At 43.1% G+C, this 16,997-nt stretch overlaps 1 long non-coding RNA gene across 4 annotated transcripts; it reads right to left on the minus strand.

Moving 5' to 3' along the window:
- Positions 1–3,811: 3,811 nt before the first annotated feature.
- Positions 3,812–16,978, minus strand: LOC103105429 (uncharacterized). Of its 4 annotated transcripts, none has more exons than XR_008915272.1 (4): positions 16,036–16,978; positions 13,469–13,692; positions 5,665–5,771; positions 3,812–4,279 (listed from the first exon to the last, which is right to left on the minus strand). It is a non-coding gene; the product is annotated as an uncharacterized LOC103105429 (long non-coding RNA). The 4 variants fall into 4 exon arrangements; XR_008915271.1 differs by having other exon boundaries at positions 3,812–5,564; XR_008915270.1 differs by lacking the exons at positions 3,812–4,279; positions 5,665–5,771 and adding exons at positions 10,288–10,345; positions 11,983–12,130.
- Between the last annotated feature and the right edge of the window lie 19 nt (positions 16,979–16,997).

The following is a 16,997-nucleotide window of genomic DNA, read 5'->3' on the forward strand; positions in this document are numbered from 1 at the left end:
GTTTCAAAGGACCATAGTCTGGGCATAGTACAATAAGTGTTGCTATTAGTGAGTCATTTCAGTTGTAATTGACTTTTTATGATCCCATTTGGAGTTTTCTTGGCAAACATACTAGAGTGGTTTGCCATTTCCTTCTCCAGCTCATTTTACAGATGAGAAAACTGAGGCAAACAAGGTTAAGTGACTTGACCAGTCACACAGCTACTGAATATCTGAAATCAGATTTGAAGTCAGGAAGATAGATGAGCCTTCCTGACTCCAGGTGCAGCACTCGGAGCATTGCATCAGCTAGCTGCCCCTGGTTCTATAAGCATGGAGGACCTTATAGAAAGTAGAGTTTCTCAACAGAAAAAGTTATTTGAGTCCCTAGCAATCCAGAGTTCTTTTCCCTTGTGGGACAAAGAAGCCTCAATCCCAGGAGAATATTATCTATCTGGAAGGGTTTTAGGGCCCTCAGTGTGTTGTGAAGTAAGGAGAATGCTCTTAATTCTTCATGGGATTAAAGAAAAGCCCTTTCTTCTATTTTAGGCCTGAAGGTAAGCCAGAGTTCTGTTGGTGGGGTGGGATAGGGAGCTAAGGGCCTTTCTCCTCACTTTTTTTATAGTTGGTAGAGTCTAGTGGCGTAGACCTAGACACAAACAACTAGGTGGGGCATAAATCAAAAGAAAATTTTCGATTGGAGAACAAGTATCTATTAAGCCCCTTCCATATGCCAGATGCTATGCTAAATGTTTTACAAATGTTATTTCAGAGCATCCCTGGGAGGTAAATGCTATTATTAGCCCCATTTTACAATTTGGGAAACTGAGGCAGATAATAGTTAAATAACTTAACTAGGGTTACACAGTTAGTTTGTGTCTAAGGCTGCATTTGAACTGAGGTCTTCCTGACTCTGGATCCAGTGCTCTTGCCACTGCACCACCTAGCTACCTCCAGATAAAGACCATAAATTTACCAGCTATTCCCATAATTTCAGTTCTGGGTCACCAGTTCAAAGCTTCCAGCCAACTATATTTTACTTAGCCCGTTACTTGCTCAGAGCCCTGACTCAGCTATTACGGTACCCCTAGGAACTAGAGGTGTGATTAATCCTATTTGGATGCCTGGTTCAACCCATCATTGGATGGCTGTTCAGTCATTTTCAGATTCTCATGATCCCTTTTGGGGGTTTTGCCAGTTCCTTCTTCAGCTCATTTTACAGATGAGGAAACTGAGGCCAATGGAGTTAAATGACTTGCCCAAGGTCTGAGACCAAATTGAACTCAGGAAGATCCTTCCTGCCACTGTACCACCTAGCTGCCCACTAGTGAGTGTAAAAACACCTACTGTATCTGCTGATTATAAGGAAAAAACAATTGCCAGACATGACTCCCGCCTGGTGATAGGTCGAAATAAAAAAAAAATTAAGTTTAAGTTGAGTTAAACTCTTCTTATCTGGCTGACCTCGGCACAGATAAATGGTCCAGGACCAGGGGTGATGGGGATGATGACATGGCGCAGGCTGAACCTTGGGAGAGAGTCAGACTTCATCCGGAAGCCCTGGTGGGGATTAGACTGCACGACCTGGAAGATTTCTTCCAACTCTCACCTTTACAGACTCAGGATGCCTGCCTGCTTCACGGAAGGAGGGGTCCTCCTCCTCCCAAAGACGGTCACTGGTGGAGCCACCGGGCATCCAGGGCAGAGGACAAAGGAGCTCATTGGACCCTACGTGGGGGAATGGAGGGTGGGAGGGAAAGACGAGATCTGACGGGCTTTCAAAAGGCTGCTGCTGGATAATATGCCACAGGGCATCCAGGGCAGAGGATGAGCGAGCTCATTGGACAATGCTGAGTGAAATGGAGGGTGGGGAGAAAAAGAAGAGCCCTGACAGGCTTGGAAGGCTGCTGCCCTGAGACTGAGAAGCCCTTGTCAGTAAGTCTCTGAGGCCAGCCTCATACCCAGAGCTATTTATACGAACCAGCCAGGGAAGGGACATTCGCTCTCAAAGACTGCTTGTTGTTTTAAACTGAGACACTTGTCCCTGTTGTTCTTCGGAGAAGCTGCCCAGGGGTGGGGACGGGGCTGGCGTCCCTTGTAACAGTCTTTGACCCTCTTCCCTGCAAGAGTTGGGTGGCGCACTGCTCCCTTCTCAGAGGCTTCCCTCTCTCGCTCCGTAGACAGTACGGCTTTCATTGCCCCTGAAGGCAGAGCCACACCACTTAACCAGGGGCACAGCCACTTTATTTTGGTAGAGAGTGTACTCTGAATGTTCCTACCCAGCCCCTTCCCTGGCCCCTTGAGGAATGGGCTGGGCCACTCCAAACAAGGCTGTCTAAGAAAGCCGGGGCAGCCCTTTGGAGAAACCCGAGCCAGCCGTGGTGCAGTGGGATTTGGGCAGTGGGTCTGGCACGAGAGCATCAGGGATGTGTTCCAGCCTCCGCTCCTTACTGCAGGTGTGCTCCTCACGGCAGGGAAGTTGCTGGGACTCCAAGGACCCTAGTTTTCTCACCTGGAAGGTGAAAGACGCGCTCCCTAAGGTTCGCTCGCTCGCTAGTGCATGGCTGGCCTCCAGGTCTGGACATGGCATTTATTTCTCTTCCATTGGTCCCAGTGGATTCAAAAAATATCTGTGAAATAACTGCTCTGCCCCAGGTCCTCCGACTCAAAGCCTCCGAGATTTCGTCCTGGCCTGGAGCTGAGCCAAAAAGCTCAGGAGGTGTGCAGTGGGGAAGGCCCTGAGCCCCGGGACAAAATGCCCAAGGGTCAGCCTAGTTCAATTCTGAACGGTTCACCAGCTGGCTGGCTACAGAACAAGAGTTTTCCAAGGCAGCCATTCCGGAAAACCGGCTATAATGGAGAGGAGGGATTTCTCTTTGCATAGACATCAGCATTGCCCATAATCCTGCCCCAGGAGTCTTCAATTCTTCCTTCTACTTCTAAACAATCACTGTTCATTCAGTGTCCACAATCTCTCTCTCTCTCTCTCTCTCTCTCTCTCTCTCTCTCTCTCTCTCTCTCTCTCTCTCTCTCTCTCTCTCTCTCTCTCTCTCTCTCTCTCTCTCTCTCTCTCTCTCTCTTTCTCTACTGTTCTCTCTCTCTTTCTCTACTGTTCTCTCTCTCTCCTGTTCTTTCTCCCTCCTTCCCTCCCTCTCTCCCTCCCTCCTGCTCTCCCTCACCAGTTCTCTCTCCTTTTCTCTCCCTCCCACCTCTATCCTGTTCTCTCTCTCCCTCTCTCTCTCTCCTTTTCTCTCTCTCTCCCTCCCTCTCTCTCCTGTTCTCTCTCCCTCTCCCTCTCTATCTACTGTTCTCTCTCCCTCCCTCCCTCTCTCTCCACTTCTCTCTCCTTTTCTCTTTCCCCCCTTCTCTCTCTCTCTCCTGTTCTCTCTCTCCCTCCCCCCTCTCTCTCTTTCATATATATATATATATATATATATATATATATATATATATATATATATGTATATATTAGCATCCCCTCTGGGTTATCTCACTTTTTTGTTGTGGCTTAGTCATTTCAGTTGTGTCTAATTCTTTTTGTCTCTATTAGAGGTTTTTTTGGACAATGATTTGCTATTATTTTCTCCAATTTATTTTACAGATGAGGAAACTGAGGCCAATGGGGCTAAGTGACTTGCACAGGGTCACATAGCTATTAAGTGTCTAAGGCCTCATTTGAACTCAGGTCTTCCTGACTCCAGACCTGGTGCTCTATCTACTCCATTCTCTAGCTGTCTCACCTTCCTACTTACCCACTTTCCATTTATATGTTGAGTTACCCTGGCAGTGTTAAGATGAATGCTTAATAACTGGCTTTTTCCATATATCACATTTTAAATTTTATTTTCCCCCAGTTACATGTAAAAAAAACCAGTTTCTCACATTTTTCAAAGAATAGTGAGTCTCAGATTCTCTCCCTCCCTCTATCCCCTCCAACCCCTACTCCCACCCCTAGAGATGGTAAGCAATCTCATAGATTTTACATGTGCAATCATGTAAAACATTTTTCAATATTAATTCTTTTGTGGAAAGAAACTTAAATAAAAAAATATTAAGAAAGGGAAAAAAGTTTTCTTTGGTCTGGATTCAGACTCTTCTTTTTCTATGAAAATACACAGACTTTTTTTAAAATCATGAGTCCATTGGTATAGTTTTGGGTCACTGTGTTTCTGAGAAGAGCTATTATTCACAGTTGTTCATCGTAAAGTGTTCTTGTCACTGAGTACAATGTTCTCTTGGTTCTGCTTTCTTCACTTCACTTGTAAGGTTTTCCAGGTCCAAGTTCTCCTACTTGTCATTTCTTAAAGCACAATAGTATTCCATTACAATCATATACTCTAACTTACTCAGCCATCCCCATTTGATGGGTAATGCCTCACTTTCCAAATCTTTGCCCTTTCAGGAGGGAAAGTGAGAAGGGAGTGAGTTACTTAAAAAAGAGGGTTGTCTTCTCAAAGACAGCTGGGATCTGGGGACTTCTGGGTCCCTAAGCCAGCTCTGGATGTCATCACAGCTAGCAGTTGAGACCCTGTGGTTTGGAGGTCTCATAGATAGAAGAATTTGAAGCATCTAATTCTATCTGCTCATATGCAGCCCTAGTCTGCCTCAGTTTCTCTTTTTTTAAACCTTTTTAATTTGGGGGGGTACTAGTAATGGTTTTGTTGGGCCAAAAGTTATGTTTTATAGCCCATTGGGCATAGGTTCAAATTGCTCTCTTGAATATAAATCAGTTCACAACTCTCCAACAATTTGTGTCCCAGCTTTCCTATATTCCCTTCAAGTTTTGTCATTTTCCTTTTCTGTCATAAGTCAATGTGATAGGCATTGGCTGGGACCTCAGGGTTATTTTCATGTGCATTTCTCTAATTAATAGTAATTTAGAGAATTTTTGCATGACTATAGAGAGCTTTAATTGAGATTAACCTAGTTTAGTTGAGAACTGGAGAATAGATCTGACCAAATCCTGGATAAGAAATCTAGGGTTAAAAAGCACAAATCATTCTTCTAGCCCAGGCCAGTATAGGGAGACAGACAATAACTCTATGGAAGGCACAAGGGATGGGATCCATCCAGGAGTGGCTGTGCAGAACATCACAGCACAGGGAGAGGGTGTGCACGCACCAGGGCAAAATGGTCCCAGAGGCAGCACAGAGGGTCCTAACCTTGAGCAACACGCAAAATTAGCAATTGGGGAGTGGATTGTATTCTTATACATTCAACTCATTTCTCTATATATTTGAGAAATGAGGTCTTTATCAGAGAGATTTGTAAAAGCTTTTTGCACCATTATGATTCCTATGTAAGACTTTACATCCTATTTGAACCTTAGTTTCTGGCCTCAGCTTCCCCCAATTTGTCCTCTTTTCCATCAGCCCCATCCCCTTTCTCTTGGCCACTTCTTCTACTTGCCTGTAGGGTAAGAGGGCTTTCAATACCCAATGGATTGTGGATATTCTTCCCTCCTTGAGCCAATTTTGATGAGAGTAAGATGCCCTGCTCTTCTCTCCACATCCCCCATCTTCCCCTCCACTGTGCCTCCTTTTCATGCCTCATTTATGTGCAATAATTTACCCCACTGGTGTGTCCTATAGATAAAAGGAGGATAACTAGGTTTATTTCAGAGTTTATCTTGCCAAGTTGTAGAGAAGGCTTTATCCCAACAAGTAAGATGAAGGAAGACTTTACCTTAACCAGACTTGGGCATGCAGATGAAATCAACATGCAGATGTCCAGTGGGGCCATCACAGGAAATGATGGAGAGTACACCGGACAGACAGCACAAATCCTACATTCTGGAGTTGTACATGAATACAGAGAACAAGTTTTTACTTGAATATAGAGAATGCCAGTTTATAACCTTTCTATATACTAAAGATTAACATATAATTTAATGATTTTCTTTTTTAATTTAAATTAACTTATTTAGTCAATTTAGAACATTATTCCTTGGTTACAAGAATCATATTCTATTACTCCCTCCCCTCCCCCTACCCTTTCCGTAGGCAATGCGCAATTCCACTGGGTTTTAGATGTGTCCTTGATCAGAACCTATTTCCATGTTGTTGATGTTTGCATTCCGATGATCATTTAGAATCTCCATCCCCAATCATATCCCCTCAACCCATGTATTCAAGCAATTGTTTTTCTTCTGAGTTTCGACTCCCATAGTTTCCTCTGGATGTGGATAGTGTTCTTTCTCATAAATCCCTCCAAGTTTTTCGGATCACTGCATTGCCACTAATGGAGAAGTCCATTACATTCAATTGTACCACAGTGTATCTGGCTCTGTATACAATGTTCTCCTGGTTCTGCTCCTTTTGCTCTGCATCATAATTTAATGACTTTCTAAATGATCTGAAATGAAACTTACTTATTATATCAAGCCTAACTCATAAATTTCCCTACTGGGGCAGATAGAGGTCTTAGTTCCTCAAAGAGAAGCATTTCTGAGTTTCACAACATTCAAGTGAGCTCAAGCAGGCAGTCCTAAGGGAACCCCACAGATAAAGAGGATTTGGCCACACTTTTCTCCCAACCATAAGTCATTTTCTCATCATTATTATCTTCTTAATTTAAAATAAAATGTATCTCATTAAATATTAACAGTTTTTTAACATTTTTGTTATAGTCTTTAAGATATATTTTTGATCTAACAGCATTCAGATCAAAAGCAGAAGTAACTTATCCTAATAGCTTTTTTTTTTTTAAGATTTCATAATACAAGAGAAAAATTGCTCAATAGAATGCGTTTTAAAATTGTGTTACTGGGAAAATCATGCATCCTATCTCCTTTGGTATTTAATGAATCAATGACCCTAAGACCCAGGACAGAGTTTTCTATTATGAAGTAATTGTCATCATTTGAGGTAAAAAGCCATTTATCACAGGCCAGTCTTTTTTCCAACTCTTAAAGATTACTTTATTTTTTAATCCATATGTAAAGATTACTTTAAAGAATCTCAGAAACTTGTTTTCTGTAATTCTTCAAACTTAGTTTTTTATTTTTTAAGTATTGCTTGGGCTACTTGCTAACTTATAAGCTAGGCCAGTGATAAATGGTATTTAATAGTTTTGGTTTTTTTACAATCTTGCAATCTTTTAGCAGTCCGACTCATAAGATAAATGCTATTCCTTTCCCTTCATCTACAGAGATGATCATTTGGATTGAGGTCATCCAGAGAAAGTATAAAGGGGGGCAGTTAGGTAGCACAGCAGATAGAGCACCAGGGCTGGAGTCTGGAGGACCTAGGTTCAAATTTGACCTCAGATACTTCCCAGCTGTGTAATTCTGGTCAAGTCACTTGAACCCCAGGTACCTAATCCTTGCTTCTCCTTTGTTTTAGAATTGATACTAAAACAGACCATAAGGATTTAAAATAAGAAGAGAGAAAGTGTAGAGAGAGAAGAGATGGTCCCAGAACCAGGGACTCATGCATCAGATCCTCCTGTAAGGGAGACTGGGAAGGAATGTAGACATGAAGGAGGAGAACCAGAGAGTAGTGTCATGAAAACAGGAGAAAGAGTCAAAATGGTGCAGCTGCAGGAAGCACAGCAATATCTTTCCTCCATCCCTCTTACAAATAGATCTGACCAAATTCTGGCTAAGAAATCTAGGGTTAAAAAGCACAAATCATTCTTCTAGCCCAGGCCAGTATAGGGAGACAGACAATAACTCTATGGAGGGCACAAGGGATGGGATCCATCCAGGAGTGGCTGTGCAGAACATCACAGCACAGGGAGAGGGTGTGCACCAGGGCAAAATGGTCCCAGAGACAGCACAGAGGGTCCTAACCTTGTGCAACAGGCAGAATTAAGTGGAAATTGGCACCTCTTTTATTGAATAGCCAGTTCCATGTTAAAAGCCAGAATGAATTGAGGAGGGCACCTGCATCTACAGAATGAGGAGTGTTTATAGGCATGGAAAAGGAGTAATTCAGAAGTGAACACCATGTGTATGAGCAGAGTGGGTGACCTCAGATCCATCATCCAGCCCTGTCTGAAACCTTTAGAGAAATTTCTAGGTCAGGAATCCCAGACCAAAGCCTTTGACAGTGTCTATCACCCTCTTCTTGAAACTCTTTTCTAGATTTCCATGACACCACTCTCTGCTAGTTCTCCAACCTGCCTGACCCTTCCTGAGTAGGATTTTCATTCTGGTCACACCCAATAACTATAGGAGTCCCACAGAGCCCCTTGCCTCTTCTAGAAGACTTCCCTTGGTGACCTCAACAGCGCTGATGGATTCAATGACTATCTCCATGCTGATGATTTTCAAATCTATTTATTTAGCCTTCACTTCTGTTCTGACCTCCAGATTCCCCCTTCTAGATGCTTATCCAACATTTTGTTGTACTATATACATATTAAATTCAATAAGTCCAAAGTGGAATTCCTTATCTTTCCACTCAAACCTTTTCTATTGCTGGTGAGGGCATCTATGCTCCATCACTTAGGTTTGCCACTGAATGCCATCATTGTCACCATCCTTACTTTCTCTCTTTCCTCATATCCAAACTGTTGCTAAGGTCTCTAGAAGTTACCTTCCAAACAACTCCTATATATATCCTTTTCTTTCCTTTGATATTGCTACATTCTGGTGTAGGCTCTTGCTTATCTGGACTACTGAAATAACCTCCTGGTTGCTCCCCTGCCTCATGTTTCTCCCCACTCCAAGCTCATCCTCCACTCCACTGCCAATGCTACTCCTACTACCCATCAATAAACCCCAGTGGCTCTCTGTTGCCCTCAGGGTCAAATATAAAATCCTCTTTGGGGAGTTCAAAATCATTTGTAACTTGACTTCTGCCTACCTAATCTTCTTAAACCTTACACCTCTTCTCCCTTCACTGCTTCATGTGTTCTTTGATCCAGGACCACTGGCCTCCTTGCTGTTCCTCAACCAAGATACTCATCTCATGGCTCCAGGCATTTTCACTGGCTATCCTCCACGCTTGGAATACTCTTCCTCCTTATCTCTACCACTTGATTTCCTTGGGCTTCCTGCATGTCCCTGCTAAGATCACACCTGCCAGAAGTCTCTCCCAATCCCCCATTTCTACGACTTTCTCTGTTGATTTTTTCTAATATATCCTGCATTTCTCTTCTGCATAGTTGTTTTGCCTGGCACATGGCAAGTGCTTAATAAATGTTTGACAAATCTCCCTGACACCACCAGACACTTGTGCCATCCCTCACAAAACTAGCTTGTATTTTGTATTTTTCTGTATATACTTCCATAAGTACATGCTGCCTCAGAGCAATAATAATAGCCAATAATCATTATTGTCATTAATATAATGCTTTATGATATACAAGGTGATTTATATATGTTATTTTATTTGATCATAGAATATAAACTCACTGAGGGCAGAGGCTGTCTTTGTCTTTATCCCAAATATTCCCAGGGCCGGGGACATTAAGTGCTTCATCAATACTTGTTTACCCCAAGGTAAACAATTCTCTGCCTAGGTAGGGAGTCAGAAAACCTGCTTCTGTACCAGGCTCTGCCACTCACTGTGTCTAGGCCTCTTTGCTTCCTCGGTCTTAAAATGAGGAGCTGGATTAGATGGCCACCAAGGTCCTTTCCAGAGGGAATAGCTGTTATCTGGTTGTCTGGGATTTCCCTTTGCCTTTGGCCGTAAAGGCTGGGGGTTGTTGTGTTGGGGAGAGTCTAGGCTATGCTTTTGTGGAGTATGCCTGGACACGTCTTCTTCATTATGGAGAAACTCTTGTTGATTGGTTTCTATGACCCAACATTTACTGAACACTCTTTGTGCGCAGAGTGCTGTACTGGCCCTCACCTGGAAGAATTCAACACCTCTGGGAGAATGAAAAGTCAAAGAGTCATAATAATGGGGAACGTGTAGAGTTCTAAGGAAAGCTTGCATGTCACAGAACTGAATGCAGAATAAATAGGACAGACAATCTCTATGGGAGCTGGCAGATACAGGAGGCCACTGCGGGCAGTCATATGATCCATGGGCAGTCCAGCACACAACACACATTCAACAATGTGAAATCAATCACCAGGTATTTGTTAACTGTCTACTCTGGGCGAGGCACCGTACTAGGTGCTGGGAATAAAGATACAAAGGAGGAAAGAGCGTAGGAATGTTGATTCTAATGAACAACCATGCATGAGACTTTGAGAAGTACCATTTCCTCATCTGTAAAATGAGGACAATAAAACTTATCTCACCTACCCCATAAAGTTGCTAGGAGGGACATTTTTATAAACTTGCAAATATTAAACCTACATATATATGTGTTATTATTTGTGTATATTAGGAGTCAATCAATAGCATTTATTCAATCAACAACATTTATTAAGCATCTTCTGTATTCCAGGCTCTGTGTAAAATCTCACCTATCAGAGGAAACAACAGATATGCACAAATAAATACAAAACAGATGCATGATAAATACAACGTATCTTCAAAGAAGCATCAGCAAGAAATGATATTTAAGCTCACCTTTGAAGACATTTTAAAAAGCAAAGCTGAGAAGAAAGAGAATTCCAGGTGGGAGATGGATTGTCTTTTACAAAAAATAGCAAGGAGGACAGTTTTGTTGGAATATCAAATATGAAAGGAACGAGTAAGGAACCTGGAAAAGTAAGCTAGAGCCCCACCAAGCAGGGTTTAGGATACCAAAAAGAGGATGTACTTATTTTAGAGGCAATAATGAGCCACTAAAGCTGTTTGAACAGGCGAATGATTTGGTCTTTTTTGTTGTTTAAATCTCATGTTCATAATCTTTTATTTTTATATCATGTTATTTATTATATTTATATTAATATATACATATATGTATATATCATGCCCAAATATATTCTTCCTCTCTCCCTATCTCGAGGAATCATTCTTATAACAAAGGTTTTTAAAGTAAGAGAATAAAAGTTTAGCAAAACCAGCTATAAACTTTTTACATTATATAATATTCCACACCCATGGTGGCCTGTGACAATAATTTTGAGCTCCTAGATTAGGTTACCTTTTTAAAGGGAAAATGGTCATTCCGTGGGCCATCAGCTAACCAATGAACCCTTTTGTTTCCTGGGGCCACAACCGCTGCCCCTTTTGACCAAATATTTGGAGGAATAAGAAACATGGGAGGCTGGTGCCTGGGAGTTGTCCTTCCATCCTCAATGAGGATCAAAATGAGGTCACTATGTTGGGGTCAGTGTGTTTGGCTGTGGCTGATGAGACCAATACCGGCTCAGAAGCTCTACCACAGGTCAGCCACAAATGACCCGTGTGACCACTTGAGATGTCTGGGGGTACCAAGGATCCATAAGAAGCACAATGAGGGTGGGAGACAGTAACCCTGAAGCACCCCTAGGAGTAGGTTATTGCATTTGTAGATACGAATTCTTTATCTGGGAACGATTGCAATAATAGATTCTGCCCAGAATTTGTGGAACTTGGGAGATTCGCTCAGGACACATTTGCAGCCATTCAACACACCCCAGCAGCCACCTCTGGCTTTGAGGTGGAAACTGACTGATTCCTGGCCATGGAAAACTGAATGGCATCCAGTGTTCCAACTGCTGTCCAGGGGGAGCCTGGGCCATTATTAGCCAATACTATTATTCTTACATCAACCCTTCAGGTGATGTCCTTGCTAATGCTCATGAGCTCCAAAGGATGGTGGAATATCTCCTTTATTTTCAGATAGGCTTTAATTATCCTGTACATTATCCTTTTTTTTTTCCTGGTTGTGTATTAACAGCTGTTCTATGTGGGCTTTTGAATGGACCTCAAGGCTGACTTGGATATTTGACTATTATAAATACTGATGATTTCTTTTTATCTCCAGAGATTCTATTTACAATTTGCTATGGTCTTGCCTGCTATGGCCTTGGATTTTGGAGAACTTCAGCTATCTGAATTCTAGAAAAATCTGGTAGGAATCATTATCTCCTTAGGACTCTCTTCTCTGAGGTTGGAACCTAGTGGTCTGCAGGGTCCTTTGTCTGACCCACACTTGGTCAGATGTCCTCACCTGACTGCTTTTCTTTCCATGCCCATGCACAAGGACTTTGAGTCGTTCAGCAGGATCATTGTGTGGACTGTGATAACAAAGCTATCCAAGATCAGCATTATAGAGGTCTTGGGTGCAATTCCTACAGACACATCTTTAGAAGCCACACCTCAAAAAGAAGAAAAAGTCTGCTTTGTAAGACTCTCACCAATGATAGTGAAATTAAAAAACCCACCATTCAAGATTGTCGAGTTTGTCTCCTTAAACAGTATTATCAAGCTCACGTGGCTTCCCAAGACTCCAAAAATCATCTGGTAGTTCTCTAGCAGGAAATCCAGTCCCTTCCTCAAGAGAAAGTACAATTTATTTCTTCACTTGTACAGGCACGAATGAATGAACTGACTCCCTTTGTTACCCTTTTATGATCCGTGTGTTCTCAATAGCATGAGCTTCTCTCCAGGCTACTCAGAAATAACTGTGTCAAGACATGCCCCTGGCTATGAATGCCTCCTAATTCCAAGGGGGCACCTCTTCAGGATCCGACTCCAAGGAACCAGCTTGCATCTCAGTGTCGCATTAAGAGACTCACCCTATTGCTACTACTTTTTCCTTTCCCTTGAGTTTTTCCTGTGGTATTTGGAGAGATTTTGCTCCTGGGTATCATTATGAAGCGTCTCCCTGTGACAGCTGTAAAGTATATTTTTTAGCAGAGTTGAGGGAAAGCCTCTTCTTTAAATGTATTACCCAAACTGGTAATTGTCTTATTAATAAGAGAAACTGGAATAAGTGTGCGGCAGGCCATTTGAAAAATGTTAACAGATCTAGAAAAAAGAGGCAAGAAGAATTTAGCAGATCTTCTGAAGAAGCTGATTAAGCAAAGCCATGTTCAGGCAGCAGGAATCTCTCCATTAATCAAGATTGCCACCAATCTATCCCTAGAAACAGGGTTAACTGTGGCTCCACGGAAATTCAATGACTCTCTCCCAAGTCAGATAGATTACTTTGCTTGGCTTCTCTGTGATTCTATGAGCTCCCTTCAAAACCAGACAAATGCCTTCGCTCAAGTGGTTATGCAAACTGGAACAATGGAAAGAGTTTGCTACCCTAGACCAACAAGTTACTTTACTACTCTAATCTCCTGGATGAAGCCTAATGTTTTCTTATCAGTTTTAGTCTCTGACTGTTGGTAATCCTAGCACGATGGCTACTCCATTCTTTGAAGGCGGGACACCTAAGGAGACTGGCTTGTTTCTGCTATAATCGCCTCTGGTTTGCCCAAGCTTTCACATCCATCTATCACCACAGCCTGACAATCCTTTGTGCCCCTTTGCTAGGGCAAAGATTGCCAGCATGCTTTAACCTCTGATGTGAGGGAAGAGGAAAAAGCTTACCAGAACTCCCTAACACACCCACACCTTCGACATCTCAATCCAAATTTTACCCAAGCACCTGTTGGTTGTGTGTGCAATTGGCACTCCTCTGCCAGTTGTCATTTGGGGATTCTTACCTATCAAATCTGTGCCACTTTTGGGGGGCATCATCCATTAAGAAAGATTGTTTGTGAGGCAACAACTGGCCGATTAATCTCTTCACTGGGATGCACTGCTCAGCTTGCCATGCCTTCATTCGGGAAGGAGCTTTTCTGCTAGGAAGATTGCTCACTGGTACATCAGTAGTGCCTCAGTTGACCTTTGTTAAGTATTGGATTTTTTTGCAGCCGAAACCTCCATTCTGCAAAAAGCAGAGGGAGAGAACAAGCTGGGTTATTATTACCTTGGGTTCAGTGCTTTTTCTGTTGTGGCTGGTCTTGTTTTCATCTGCATTATTGTCACATGTGGATTCTGATTTCTTGGCTGTTTAATTCAGTTCCTGTCATTCCATGATCTTCTGAGTTTTGCAAACTTATCATTTCTTACTGCATGGGGATATTTCATTACAGGCATGGCCCATGACTTTTTTGGCTCTCCCCTAACTGAGGAGCATCTGCTTTGTTTTCAGTTGCCTCTGAAGGTACTGTTATGAATATTTCAGGATAATATGGGATCTTTATTTCTTTATTCTCATTGGGGAATGTGTCTAACAATAAACTTCCTTATTTCAAAACCATGTTCCACAAATGGCCGGATTGCTTCCCATCACTGGATGGGAATGAGGAGGTGGTCTAGAGCTAGAATCAATGTGTTTGGGGCCCAAAGCTATATTTAAATATTATTAATTATAATTATTCATTTTAAAAATTTTACTTTCCATATTACATTTCTCCATTCTATTATCCTAAGTAGTAAGGATATAAATAACATATCCAAATGGGGGAAGATGCCATAAAAATGCAGTACTTGAATTATGGAAAATCTTGAACCAAATGGAGTGAAGATGAATGGGCTCTGAATGGGTGACATATATATAAGCACTATCTACCCATTCCTTTTCAATCTCCTTCTAGTCCAGCACTTAGCTGGAGATAGAGCCAGAGAAAGAGAATTTTCTGAAGAAAGTCTAAAGAGACTAGAAAAGGGGCAACAGTACACCCACAAAAATTAGAAACTAAAAATCTCAAGGTCAAAGACTGCTTTCCTAATGTTTAAAGCAAGGCTTGTCAGTTGCCATTTATTAAGTGCACACTATGTACTAGGAACCATGCTAAGCTCTAAAGATTCAAATGCAGGCAAAAGATGGCCTCTATATTCAAGGACCTTAAAGACAAACTGAGGAGTCTGTCAATCAACAAACATTTGTTAAATGCTTACTGTGTGCTAGGCACTGGGGACACAAAAAAGAGGCAAAAGATAGTCTGCCTTCAAGGTGCTCATGGTCTAGAGGAGGAGACATTAAGAAAATATGTACAAACAAGTCATAGATAGGATAAAAGAAAATAATGAAAAGGCTCTAGGAGAGGTTGGGAGGGAAGGGGCAGTGAGGTGGCTCTGTGGATTGAGAATCAGGTCTAGAGATCCCCCACTGCCTAGCCTTTACTGCTCTTCAGCTTTATTGCAGCATTGATCCCAAGATGGAAGGTAAGGGTTAAATGCACTTTGAAAAACTAAAGTCTTATGCAAAAGGAAGGTTGGTTATTATTTTAAAGATGAACAATATTTATTTAAAAAATTATTATTAAAAACCCATGACTTCTGTCTTAGAATTGATACTATGTTGTCCTTTCTGATCAAACCCATTTACTGTGTATTGGTTCCAAGGCATAAAGATGATAAGGTTAGGCTACTGAGGTTAAGTGACTTGTCCAGAGTCACCCAGCTAGGAAGTGTCTGAGGCCACATTTGAACCCAGGACTTCCTGTCTCCAGGCCTAGCTGCTCTATCCACCTCACTGTCCCTAGATGAGGGAAGTTTATTAGGATTCTCCCCTAGATGTGTCAAATACAAATAGTCAGGATCAGTTCAAGGGAAACAAATTAATTTTCCATGGGGAAACAATTTATTCAAAGCCTCACTGGCTGAGATCAGCATTATAATGGGAAGCATAGATGTTGTAGTGAGAGGAACACTGGGGTTGGAAGGTTCTAGGTTCCATCCCTAGTTCTGAAGTTTATTAGCTGTGGGACTTTGGGCAAGCCTGGAGAGGGCCTGTGTCTGGGGCCTGAAGTCAGAAACATTTGAGTTCAAATATGATCTTACACATTTATTAGCTGTTTGTCTCTGAGCAAATCACTTTACCTGCCTGCCTGTTTCCTCATCTGTAAAATGGGTACAATAGCATCAAAGGAGATCATTGTAAAAAGTGATTAGCTCAGTGCCTCCCTATATTGATTCTGAGTTACTCCTTTTCCTTATTACCTAAATTTTCTATTATTACAGGGTTCCCCCAGGATTCCATGGGATCTATGGATCTTCGGATCTTCTCTTTGATTTGGTTACTCCCTTCAGGAATGGAAATCAAAACTCATCCTGGAATTCTTTCTCCGGTGTCAGATAGAGTAGATCCAATCAATGCTGGCTAAAGAGTTCAATGTTCTAAGCCCTATGTATACAAAGAAAGGGGGGGAAACCCTAAACCGATGTCTGTCCCTCCAAAGAGTTCCCATTTTAATGGGCAAGCAGTGCAAAAAGCCATACGTACAAGATTATGGAAGGACGTCGTTTCAGAGAAAACACTCATCAACTGGGAATGAGGGCAGAGCAAAGTCCTGGCTGAAGCTGGGATTTGAACCGAGCTTTGAAGGAAGCGATGGAGTGAGGCGTTGGGGCTTGAGGGCGGCCGGCGCAAAGACCCAGAGTCGGGAAATTGAGTGCCCAGAGTGAGGGAACAGGGAGAATGTCATTTTGTAATTTTTTTATTTCGTCGAGGCCCCAGCCTGAGAGCTCCACACCAAGTGGCCGCCCTGAGGGTGGATGTGCCCCTCCCAGCCCAGATCGACCAGTTCACCGAAGGCAGATAAAGATCGATTTCCTGGAGTGTATTCCGAGGCACAGCCCCCGGCTCCGCCTCCCCCCCACCTCTGTCACCTCAGTCGCTCAGATTAGCACCGGATGGAGGAGAGGAATCGCTGCAGGGGGCCTGGATTTGTCCATTTCTACCACCTTCCCCAATCCCGCCATCTCTTCGGTGCGGTGCCCCAAGGTCCTCAGCAGCTACGTAGACCTTTCTGCTTCCCTCCCACGCCCTCCCTTTTAAGTCCGGAAGGACCCTAGGTGCGGGCGCGGGTGAAAGCGTCTGGGGGCCGCGCCGCGCCACCGGGTGGTTCGCCTCCCCAGAGGGCGAGGTCAAGGCTCCAGGTGCTGCGACAACCGGCCTGGCCGTGTATGTGTGTGTGTGTGGGGGGGGGGGGGGCTGCAGCCACGTCCTCGAATCTGCCCCAGGAGGAGAAAGCGAGGCGCGAGCTAGGGGGCGCAGCCTGGGAGTTTTAGCCCGGTAGGGGAAGGATGGGGAGGGGGGGAGTCAGCGTTCCCCCAAGGTCCCCAGAAAAGGGAAAAGGTGATTCAGAGGCCTCACGTGGGAAACTCCGGGACCTGAGGAGGCCTGGGGTGTCCAGCTCAGACAGGGCGAAGCTCGTCTCTCGCAGTCGACGAATCCGGTGTCTT

The sequence above is a fragment of the Monodelphis domestica genome, chromosome 1 (assembly GCF_027887165.1).
Source record: "Monodelphis domestica isolate mMonDom1 chromosome 1, mMonDom1.pri, whole genome shotgun sequence".
Lineage (NCBI taxonomy): Eukaryota > Metazoa > Chordata > Mammalia > Didelphimorphia > Didelphidae > Monodelphis > Monodelphis domestica.